We start from the raw sequence: 13,067 nt of genomic DNA, 5'->3' as shown, positions 1-13,067 counted from the left end.
TGGAATGGGCTCACTAAACTTTCTTGATGATGTTTAGTAGTAGAAGGTAGTAGCAGAAAGATGACTGCTTGGATAAAGTGCGTTCCTCATGTATGCTGCTAACGTCCTCCTCTTTCTTTCTCCTATAAACTTCACTTTTCTGAACTCGTCAGAGCTGAAGTGGGAGCTGCACTGTTTTCATTGGCTTTCAAAACTAAATAGTTTAAATTTAACTTCTAATGAATTCATGAGTTGACACGGTCATAATTTATTTTTACTCTGTCATGTTATTAAAAATGAAACAGCAAAGTAGAAGTGCTGTATTAAAAAAATACAAATAAAATTACCATGATTTAGATCTACTCCAAAACCATGTTATAGAGAAAGATACACGCAAGTACTGTGAAAAGAGCAAATGCAATTCGTTCTGCTGTGTGTAGTTAAATAAAGGCTGTTGAGGTCAACGTTTGGTTTCATTTTCAGCCAGCGATCAGAATGGAGTCGCAAGCTGAGGGTTGACATGAGAAAACCGACCTGTAGTGTTTTACTGGGTAATAATAAAGCAAGCGATGAGTCATGGAAACCTTGTGCTTTGGGCATAGGTGAGAAAAACAGCTCATTACTCAAATTCATACTTGAAGAGAGAGAGAGAGAGAGAAAATTGATACATTTGTACATACACTTTGGAGCTGTCCTCCTCTGAACATGTTTGGAAACAACAACAACAACAACAATAATAATACTAATAATAATACTAATAATAATACTACTAATAATAATACTACTAATAATAATAATATAGCTGTGGGTCTAACTACCAGGTGGCAACAGGCCAGCACCCAGAATCCTAGTGCTGCCTAGTGCTAACATGCCACTGCCCAAAACCCTAATGCTGCTCAGTACCAACAGGTCAGTGCCCAGAACCCAAATGCTGCTTAGTACCAAGAGGCCAGGGCCCAGAACCCAAATGCTGCTTAGTACCAACAGGTCAGCGCCCAGAACCCAAGTGTTGCTTAGTACCGACAGGTCAGTGCCCAGAACCCAAATGCTGCTGTCATGGAAATCCCCAAAGATTTGTCATGGAAATCCTGACAACAGAATGAATCACAAGTTTTGAATAAACAAGAGTTATTTATTTAGGAAATGAATACAGAGTGATACAGACCAGAGAGTGATGCAGACCAGAGAGTGAAAAGATGAAAGCGAAGAGATGAAAGCAAAAAAATGAGAGCGTGCTCTAAAGCAGTCTCCCTTACATAGGGGTTTTATACCCCAAACTGAGTGTTGGCTAGGTACCAAATAAGGGAAGGCTTGACAGCTGCTGTTACCAGTCTTCGGCAGATTTCTATTTATATAGTTGTATAAGGTTGTAAGTACATGCAGTATCTTCTGATCGCGCATGACCCTCTTCTGGTCATGTTGTACGTGCATGAGATGCCCTGATTAGAATGTGTTATTAAAAGCAGAAGTATTAGGGAGGTGTAAGATAGACAACTGAGGTCAATCTCTACATGAGGATACACCCAGAACCTAAGTGCTGCTTAGTACCAACAGGTCAGTGCCCAGAGTCTAAGTGCTGCTTAGTACCAACAGGTCAGTGCCCAGAACCCAAGTGCTGCTTAGTACCAACAGGTCAGTGCCCAGAACCCAAGTGCTGTTTAGTACCAAGAGGTCAGTGCCCAGAACCCAAGTGCTGCTTAGTACCAACAGGTCAGTGCCCAGAACCCAAGCGCTGCTTAGTACCAACAGGTCAGTACCCAGAACCCAAGCGCTGCTTAGTACCAACAGGCCAGTGCCCAGAACCCAAGTGCTGCTTAGTACCAACAGGTCAGTACCCAGAACCCAAGTGCTGCTTAGTACCAACAGGTCAGTACCCAGAACCCAAATGCTGCTTAGTACCAACAGGTCAGTGCCCAGAACCCAAATGCTGCTTAGTACCAACAGGTCAGTGCCCAGAACCCAAATGCTGCTTAGTACCAACAGGTCAGTGCCCAGAACCCAAGTGCTGCTTAGTACCAACAGGTCAGTGCCCAGAACCTAAGAGCTGCTTAGTACCAACAGGTCAGTGCCCAGAACCCAAGTGCTGCTTAGTACCAACAGGTCAGTGCCCAGAACCTAAGAGCTGCTTAGTACCAACAGGTCAGTGCCCAGAACCCAAGTGCTGCTTAGTACCAACAGGTCAGTTCCCAGAACCCAAGTGCTGCTTAGTACCAAGAGGTCAGTGCCCAGAACCCTAGTACTACTAGACAGGTCTGAGGTAGGGTGGCAGAACTGTAATTTCTGTCAGTTCTCTCTCTTGGCTCAGGTGCCTGTGTTGCCCCTATAATGAAGAACAACGGATACTGATTTAATAAGGAGCTCAGGCACCTTCAGAAAGAGATCAGAAAGAAGAGATCACACCTGGCCTGTCTGTGTCCTCTGTGGCACTAGGCGGCAGTTGGGAGCTGGATCCTAGCAGACTTGCATATCGCTTTTGTCGGAAGAAAACCTTGTCTCCATTTTTGACGTTTTTTCAGTTTGTGACATAAATAGTTTAATGACTTTGAAAATACCTGTTACTCTGTACATGTGTGTGTAAATACCATGATCAATGGACTAAAATTAATGACCCAAATTAACTTGGAAAAAGGTCTGGTTCCATTGAATTACATTACAAGTAAAGTAAGTATTTTTCTTCTCCTGTAAAGTTACCATTTTGGAGATACAAGGTTTTGTTCCAACAACAGTGACATATAAAACTACTACAACTAGAAATCATCTAGTCTGACTCACTTATGTTTTTATTTATAGGGTATTATTGGTTTTATATAATTCAAACCAGGTGCATAGCCAAGGGTAGACCAAGATTGACACATTTGTTCCCGACACGAAGGAAGCTTTAGAATAGACCTGTAATCAACAATGGCATTTTGTAGGAATTCCAGGTCTAAGCCAGAAAAATGAGTGACATTTTCAAATAATTATCCATGTAAGACCATGTTGGAAACAGCAAGGTTGAAGACACAGCCTGTATCAACACTGAAGAACAGAAGTCATGATCTTTCATCTCTGCATGAGCTTCCTGTCAAACTGAGGCTGTTTATGACTGTGTCTCTCTGTTTACCTTCTTAGTTGGGCATAAAACTGAACCTCTGGTTTTATGCTTGAATCAGGTGATGGAGGACACGAGAACTTTTTGCTGTGTCATTAGCTTTAAATGTTTATACATGAGATGAAAGTAGGTTGTAGAAACACAGAGAAAGACAAAAAGAAACATTAACACATTTATTAAGTGCTTATAGATAGATCATTAGACGGGAACTGGGAATTGAAGGGCAAAACTCCTCACACAGATCAGCTTAACTAGACTCTTGTCCTTCCTTAAAATGACTGTAAGGCCCAATATCAGTACTTTAGTGCCCTTCAGTGCCCCTCAGTGGTGGAACCCTGCACTGCACAGTCACTCAGTTCATTCCACTGTCTTTTTTTATCAATAATATGACTTATTATGTGAAAATAAGCACATATCTTTTTCAAATATAAACAATTATTCACATTTTCATACTATGTCAAAATCTTGAGAAAATAACTCAACCAGAATCAGAGAAGAATAAAAACTTTATTTCGTCTACCCTGCAGAAAAGGACTTTCATACAGCAAGTGAGCCAAATAGGTGATTACATTGTGCTGCACTTATGTTAATTAGAAAGTATTCATTTGCCTGGAGGTAGACTGTCAGTAATTAGTGCCCTGTTTAGTAAATCTACCTTCAGATGTCTATTTATTATATATCAGTGTTTCCCAGCTCCACACCTTTATTTACTGTATTTACCTGTACTGACCAGATTCAGCTCCAGATGGTCATCAACAGCTAATTATGAGCTCATGTCCATCAACACTGTACAGGATTCAACTACATGACTGCTGCTCAAAGTGTACAACATGGAAGCAGGACATTTAATTACCAACAGAGGGCGCCACCTTCTCATAAAGCTCACTGTATCAGGGAACAGTTTGCTCACAGTACAATTAATACTTTCATATTTTATTATGATGATGATGACATTGAGGGCTGCTTCCAGGTCAGTGTCTAAGGACATATCGCTGCTGTCCAAAGAAAAACAAGTATCTCCAAAATAGTAACTTAACAGGAGAGGTAAAAAAAAAACCCTCTTACCTTTTGATGTAAGTTAACATAGACATTTTATTCCAAGTGATTTTGGAGCATTTCTATTGGTCCATTTATCCAATCAACCCCAATAAAGGTTGAAAAAAATAAGATACATGGTTTTCTTTGGACAACAACAATATATTTCCCAGGACTTTAGCATGACTCGCGTTATTATTTGTGTAATGAACAAACTGTGGAACTTCTTTTCTTAGGATTGTGGACATTTCTTTATCTATGTTGTTGTACCAGGTTATTATCTTGAATGCTGTTCGCCTGTAACTCGCAGTGGCATCGGGTTCATTACGGCTTCAAATAATGAGACTTTCCATGTAGGAAAACCTTCAGTCTGAAGCAGAGAACTTGTAAACATCTCTGCTCGTGTAATTCAGGAATAATGGTAGAAAAAAATGTTTGCATCAGTTGATAATTCTGATCCTTCTCCTCTCCAACCTGTAGAAAAACAACATATAATGGAACTAACTCACATAAACTGCTGCATCCTTAATGCTTTATTATACTTAGAGATACAACATGTTCATTAATGTAGTTCAGTTCTAATTCTGGAGATCCCTACTCAGCTCCAGGAGATCCACTGACCTGAATTCAGTTTTAACTGGTATGAAAAATGTACCTGCACAGAACCTTTATTTCTAACAGTGTAGGGCCAACGCTTTGAGCTTTATTATGCAGAAGTCTTCAAGATTAGTAGTCAGGAGACACAAACAGTGATGTTTGATAGTAAATACTATGTATAATAGCATGTAAACTGGTGAAATGAATTAGATTTAATTGTAGCTGAAACATTTTTGGGCAGGTCCAGTGACCCAATGGTCGTTCAAACTAAAGATCGCACCCTATATCTGGTCTATAAAAGTCTTGAAACGACTGACTACTGGCTTGTGCCGGCCTCTAGACGCTCATGAGGCATGGCCATGCTGATGCCCAAGTCAGGAGGATCAAACGAAAAAGGACTATTTGTGTTGTTTATGTTGTTGTTCGTCAGTTAAAAGTGTGTGATATGTGTTTATTGTGTTAGTCAGACGATATGAGTTGTTAGTGTGTTTTGTGTTGGGGTTTGGTCAACCATCAGGGTGAATCCTGTGGCTAGTGGTGATGTTCCCCACCAGGTTGGTGCTTTGTATGTGCCTTTCTGCCCTGGTGTTTAATAAAGAGCACTTATCGCGGTGAAATCATGGCCTCCCCTGCATCTTACTCTATGCTGATGCTACAGTCTTCACTCACATCTAAACCCATCAGTGTAGATGTCTATGATTGGAACCCCTTTAATGAAGTTATACCTTTAAACCTCAGGGTAGGTGGCTGTTGTGGCAATACCACACTGGTTATTCTTGTTTCTGGACATCTTGATGTAACCGTGATCACCCCAGCCGACACCCCAGCTGCAAAAAAAATTATTGTCAGTGATGGTTAAATTACATTACCCTTCTGAGTCCCTGGCAGGAATGTGATCAGGGATTGTCTTTTTGATGTTTTGGCAGCTTGTTTGTTTACCTGTTCTTGACCAGCCAGTAGTCCTGTCCGTTATCATCAGTGCCGTAACCAACAACCAGGACAGCATGATAAGGGTAGTTAGTCCTGCAGGCTGGTTCATCATACACACCTGCAATCATTCAGGTTACCAGCTGCCAATTAGGATGGTCAATGATTAACCCATAACTAAAGTATCTGGTAAATAAAATAATGCAAGCTTAGAAATGAGACAACAGCAAACCCAGCCATCCTGAACAAGGAGGGATTTCACAGGGACTGTAATATTCAACCCAACTGACAGCAACCGTGTCAAATGGACTGTTTGCAGAATTCTGAGAGTCCTGCCTCCTTCAGTTACTGTGGCTATGTCTGTTAAACTTTCAGTACATGCTACCTGGTAGCATCCATAACATTTGTGCTAACAGAGGAAACAGTTCAGTAGCACAAAGGCACTATTAGAAGCACACAGAGGAGAACATCTAAAACGTCTCTCATTCAAACATAAACTGACTTTACAAGATGTTCACTGCAGACATACATGATTGAGAACTGATCAAATGTGCATGCTTAGAATTCTAAAGTAAACAAATATGGATTCTTGACACCATGTTTACTTTAATCAGACCAGGGGAATCATTTAGCAACTCAGGCTGATCTTCATGTCTAAAAAGGAGGAGGTTTTTGCAATGGAAGCTGCCCCTTCAGATGAGCTAATGCTAAATAGCTAGAGCAACATTACATTAGAGAGCTCATCGTCTTTTATGTGATGTATTTCTGCAAAATTGAATGAACTAATACAGAAAAAGGCATGTGTATAAGTGCAGTAATAGTTGATAGTTTTTAATCCCAAATGTGAGCGCTCTATGGTCCTGTTTAATCTGGTAACTGTCAGCAGCTAAGTTAAGTAAAGCTAACTAGTTAGCTAACAGATCTTAACATTGTTCTGTAACCATAGAGCCAGTAACAGTGTGCCTGTTAATAGTTTTGACATTGAGCTGTGAGTTTGGTCTTCCACAGAGATTAATTCAAAGCACTGGTTTCTCAGGGTTACCTGACTCATAGAGCTGGTAGCTGCGATGGTTGGCATCTACGATTACAGAAATGGGCCCGATTGTGGCCACAGCGTACTGCAGATCACCTTCTGTGGGCTTCACCATTTATAGCCAGAGCAGGTAGCCCAAGAATTCTGGTTGTCAAACTTGCATTCCCCTTCCTGAGGAGAGATGAGTACAATCAGGATGGATTGCTAACCATCTGGTTCAAAGTTCACAGGGATATTTTCAAAATTCTAATTTCCAGACTTTTCTCCTCACCCCAAAGATAGATGAACAGTGCCAAAAAAAAGGTTTTCCACTGGAGCTATAAGGGTACCAGCTAAGACCCTACCCATTAGCACTGTAAAACTGCATGCCCAACTCATCAAACACCTGTTTGACATAATGACATACTTGTCATTATGTCACTAAAAATGGACAAAAATGTATTGACAAAATTCATGCTTTAACATGGGAGTGCAGTTAGCACCATGCTAATTTGCCTACAGTTGCTTACTTTACTTGTTACAAGCAAACTTATGAGACCAAACGAAGCTGATCTCAGAAGTTCCACTCAGCACTAGTTTGACCTCACCATGGCATCATTAACTACTGTAGCCTCACCTTGGCCTGGTATGGATAAGTGTACACTGTCTCCAGGCCTCCACTGGACTTGATGTACTTGAAGGCATTATGAGGCCAACCACCTTGACAGCCAAAGTTTTCATAACCCCAGGGAGCAGTCCACCAGCTGTTGTGCGCTCAATTCTACCAGCATCTTTGTCTTCTTGAACATCTGACCCTCTAGCGCCCCTGCCTGAGAGAACAAAATTAGAAAAAATGGGTTTGTTTTCTTCCTTAAATAAGGATCTCTTTAAAGTTCTTCCACAGCACCCCTATTCATACTTTCATACAGAATTTTTTTCATTCAGTAAAGGTGAACTTTTTTTCATAATTCACAAGTCAAGAGGCCAGTTGTAAGCCAACTGTGTCATCGTAAGGGTAGCGTTGTTCATCTGTGTGAACTTGGAACTTGCACAATACAAGGGTTGAATACTTAATGCAAACAGCATTTTTTCAGTTAATCACTTTTGTCACAGAATATTTCCCTCATAAAACTGATTGGTATGTTTTAGTTCTTGATATGTCTATGCTGATACAGTATTTAGGTTATTATAGATGCCTGTATATGTTATCATGGGCAATAACACATAATCAAGACTCAGAGATAACTAAACAACTTCGTACGGATCAACACCTCCGATCAAACTGACGTTTTCTTGATATCTTGATTTGGAAGTAAAAGCATCTATATCCTCCTCTGACTTCATCTTTCCTTTTCTCACTGCTTTCAATTTAGTAGTGGGCAGCATAAAGGTTCCTCCAGTATGAGTTACACTAGTACAACATAAATAAGTGCAGATAACTCAGCGCAAACCATGTTAACATTACCCCATTTAGCAGAGTGTCTGAGTCAGGAATATTTCAGTCATGTTTGAAATGAAAATGATACTGCTGCAGATCCTTGATCACCTACTGCTGTCTAAATCAGTGCAGTCTGAGACAGGAAACTTTGCTTTTGAGGCAGCGGACATAAAGAAACAGCCGGTCTTTTGGGGTTAGTATTAGCCAAACATGGAGACAAAAGTGACTGCAAAATAAAATATTTCAGATATACTTTGGCTGTTAAAAATGTTTTGTGTTAAAAATGAATATACATCCCAGAATAATAAACCGCTGTTAACCCTTTTTTAATAATCTAAATTATATCCTGATATATTCTGAAACCGTGACTTAAAATTAAGGCCACAATGCGCAATACTATTACTAATTATCCCTCCATCTGGTTCTCCCTCTTTACCTGTCCTGCTGTAACTCACCGCACTGAAGGCCCAGCAGGAGTGACAATGACTTTGGTCCTTAACCTCAGTCACGTAGCCCTCAATCCTCCAGTCCACAGAGCTGGGCAGAGCAGCACCCTCTACCGGTTGGAAGAATGAAGTGGCACTGTGGGTTCTAGTCCAGTTGAAGGATCCCAGGCAGCCCTTTGACATCTGCTGGTACTCCTGATAGTCCTGTTGGAGAAGAAAATGGACTTTTAATGGTCTACTTCCCAGGTGTCAAATACAATTACTGAACACATGAACACATAATGAGCTGAAGAAAACAGAGCTGAAGGAAAGATTCAGTGAATTGTGTAATGAAATGTCTATGTAAGATCTCACCATGTCTGCAAAGTGGTTCATGCTGAGTCTGTAGCTTTTGATGCCCTGGTCAGCCAGCATGTTGTGCTCCAGAACCAGTTTAAGATTGTCCAGCCAGATCATTTTACGCCGGGACTCTTCGTCCAATGAACTATAGCTCTTACCTGAGAGGAAATGAATGTTTATGTGTATGTTTATGTATGTGTTTCCTCTGAGGCAAACGCTGCATGTTCCAACCAATGTATGTATATATCACATATATTATATATACAGTCATTGATAAAAATGCCTGTTGTAAAAGCTATTTAAATAAACTTTGACTTGACTATTTAACATATATATTATATACACATCAATGACTGTATATGTCATATATATCATAAATACAGTCAATGAGTATATATTACGTGTATCATATGTACAGTCAATGAGCGTGTATATCATATATGTCACATATAGAGTCAAGTGTATATCATACATATATTATATATACATTCAGTGGTTCAGCTCCATTCAGTGGTTCAATGAATCTCTCATTCATACAACTTGTAGGTTCTTGTTACAGTGGAGGATCTTGAGGGGAACTGGAGCTCCACCAGCTGCTGCTTTTGTTAGTTTGCTGCTGGTTGATTTATCCCTAGTTCCCCTGCGAGTGTCTGTCCAGTGCAGTCTGCTGAATTACATTGCGCACCAGCACTGTGTATAGCTTACTAAAGACTTTAGTGTGCTTCAGTGATAAACAAATTCACTGAGCAGCAGTAGCTGGAAATAACTTTTCAGGAGTGCCATCAGTGGAACTTGTCCCTTAAAAGCTGTATTTGAATGAGAGGACTACAATCACAGAAACAGCACAAACAGCTGGACTTCAGGGCAAATGAAACAAACATGCTGAACTTTTAATGGCAGTAAGTGGAGAAGTGATTTATTCCAAGCAATTTTGGACTACTTCTATTGGTCCATTCATTAATATTTGACACAATGTAAAGGGCATCTGGCCATTTATCATTATGTCAAAAAATATATATAGTTATATTAATATAAATATTTCCTAAACCATTCAAAACCATTTTTTGTGCATGAAAAAAACAGCATAACATTAGTATAAATACATATAAGCTTATAAATAGGGTCAAAAGTAAAAATAATTTCATATTTTGAAAATAGTGGTTGATTTCTTGTGTAAGCTATGTTGGTTCTAGATTAACTTTACAGCATATATATATATATATATATATATATATATATAATTATATATATATATATATATATATATATATTTATATATAGAGAGAGAGAGAGTTAGATATAGATACGGATGTACAGTATGATAAATATCAACAGTAGAATTTATCCTGATGCCTCTATCCATTTTCTGATTTCCTGATTGAGTTGTTGATTGGAGGTGGAGAATTTCTCATAAAGGAGCAGATCTGATGTAAATTTCTCACCAAACTTCAGTTTCCAGGTGTTGAACTCCAGATCCTCCAGAGAGACACTGGCAGCACCAGCCACAACCACAAGAGCAGCAACAGCAAGTAAAACCCTCATTCTGTAAAGAACAGATTGAACGAAATTAAATCAATCTAGTACGAAATACAGGGGGACCTGGGGGCCCCAGGATCCCCTAATTAACCTCTTGGACCCCCTGAATGTCTCAAAATCCAAATTCTGGGGGGTGCCTGAAAATAAACTCTCAAATATCTCTGTAAATCTTTGCAACATGCCATATCATATCTGTAAAACTGAAAACTTGCAAAGTTTGCAAGAGTTTGGAGTAAAGAGTAACTGTTTCTCATTTCTCACACTGATGACAGAAGAGGAGATGAGTAGGATCTCAGTTAATGTGAGACTGAGCGCAGAACCACACCAGAACAGAGACTTTACAGAAGAACAATCGTCAGCGCTGCAGTAGCAAACAAGACCCCCCAGGGAGTATTTCACACACTGATAGCAGAATAATAGAAATGCTTTGAAATTGCTTAGAATAAAATCTCTTTCTATTAGCTCACACTGAAAGTGAATATTTTTGCTCTCTCCTGTAAAGACGATATTTTGGAGATACTTGTTTTTTTCTTTGGATGGCAACAACTGATTTTTAACTATATATATATATATATATATATATATATATATATATATATATATATATATATATATACGGGGACATATAGAGACATTATATAATCATTAATAATGACACTCACTACTCTTGAACTGAAACTTAGTGGCATCTTAATCTGCTGCTTCTTTCAGTTTCAACTGTACATTTAACTTTTTCACCTCTTTTTGTTGCATCAGTGTTTGTATTCAGTGTAAATGTATGAATGCGTGTTTCAGCTCTTACCTGAGCGTGATGTTCTGCAGTCTCACCGTGATCTGCTGGAGTGTGTGCCCTACTGGCTCTGGTTTTATTCTGATTTTATCTGTGACTTTGCTGAGCTAAAGATGCCAGTAAACACGCTCTGCTGACCACAAACTTCAAGCGTCTATACCCTACAAGATGAGAGTGATATGATTTAATCATATCACTCACTGTGGAACCCTCAAGTTCTTCTAAGTCTTCAGAGAAGGCCTAACAATTTCTATGAAGTATAAAAATACATGCCTGTTGCATTCAAACTCTGGAAGTATTGTAGAAATACCTTCATTTTATTGTTCAGTTTTGGTTGGAAACAAAAGGGTTAAAATGTTGAAATGCCCAACAGAATTTTATGCATTTAAGACGGCTTTCTACACTCTCAGAAATAAAGGTAGTAAACTGTCACTGGGGCAGTGCCCCTCTTGTCACTGGGGTGGGACCCTCAAAAGTAACGTCTCAGTACCTTTAGTCAGGGAACATAATTGTACCATAACCCATTGAAATTATATTTTCTAAGTTGTCTTGACTCCACACATCCCGTCTCGTCTCCAGGCTTTTTATTTTATTGTTCTGTTTTAAAACATTTGGTCATGAAAAGGTACAAATACATACTTCTCACCTGGAAAAACTGGACCTTAAAACCACTGTTGTACCTTTAAGGAACATTTACATTGTTTGTACCTTGATGAATGAAAAACGTACCTGAACAGAACCTTTATTTCTAATAGTGTAGGTAGATACAGCCAAGAGAACTCTCCCATTGGTTAGGACTTCAGGAACTGGACTGAAGGCCTTGCATGTTTGATTTACTACCAACATAATTAGCAAAACACAGAGAAACCAACTCTGATTTACAATGGGACCAACTTTTAAAAAGTCTTCTGGAAGTTCTACTCATTGTGAATGGAAGCCGTAGTCTAACCAGGTTTCAATCAGATGTTGGAAAAAATGGCCAAAATATGTTCCTGTGAATAATTTAGCACTAACATAGTACTAGAATGCTAGCATTTATATTTAAACCTGGTTATTCTTTGTCAACTTGAATTTTCCTTTTGCAGATTGCTGAGTATGTATGAATATCTGACCTGCTAATTAGCTTTATTTGGCTTTGCTTTGGTGCTGCTCTGCTGCATCTCTCTGCAGTACTGATACCATCAAGCACACTCAACACAAACTTACCTAGCACTCTTATCTAATCATCTTAAAAATGCACCAGACTATTACAAAGAAACTACGAGAATAGATATGCAGTATGCAGATGTACAGATATAATATGCAACGTGAAGTGCAGTTTTCAAATAAATGCAAAGGCAAGTGCTGAACAGATTCAAAGTGCCATGAAAACCAAAATGTCACCATGAATATTTCACACTTTCCAGGGCGACTCGCAGCAGCACACGCTCAACCTATTTTACTGCTTTTATTCTTCTCCCTCAGTATTGATACTTCTTTCAGATTTAACAAAAAGCTTATATAGTGCAGCTTTCACTTTTTTCGTCTGAGTTAAAGTCATAATGATCTATCTTACACTTACTAAACCTTACTTTAATGAGTAAGTTCATAAAATTTAATCCAACTTCAGCAGGATAAACTATTATGCTGGCTAGAGAGCATTCTTGTTCTACATACTACAGACTAACCAAGTGTTTTAAATAGTTTTGCTTCAGCCTCGAACCCTAGAGACTCAAGTCTGACTGACATTTCAAAGACTCAATTCTGACTCGCGCCCTAGCTACTGTTTTAAGCTGTAGCTCAGCAATCACTGCTTTTCTCACATTCGGCAGGAAACGTTTTCCCAAAAGTAAAATAATTTCTTGTAAAATGTCTTGCAATGTTCAACTTTTTACAAG

General features: G+C 39.1%; 1 pseudogene; it reads right to left on the bottom strand.

The window, feature by feature from the left end:
• Nucleotides 1–4,233: 4,233 nt before the first annotated feature.
• Nucleotides 4,234–11,243, bottom strand: LOC118823553 (annotated as a pseudogene).
• Between the last annotated feature and the right edge of the window lie 1,824 nt (nucleotides 11,244–13,067).

Source organism: Colossoma macropomum, unplaced genomic scaffold, assembly GCF_904425465.1.
Source record: "Colossoma macropomum unplaced genomic scaffold, Colossoma_macropomum, whole genome shotgun sequence".
In the NCBI taxonomy this organism is placed as follows: domain Eukaryota; kingdom Metazoa; phylum Chordata; class Actinopteri; order Characiformes; family Serrasalmidae; genus Colossoma; species Colossoma macropomum.
This window is presented reverse-complemented; position numbering and strand designations above follow the sequence as displayed.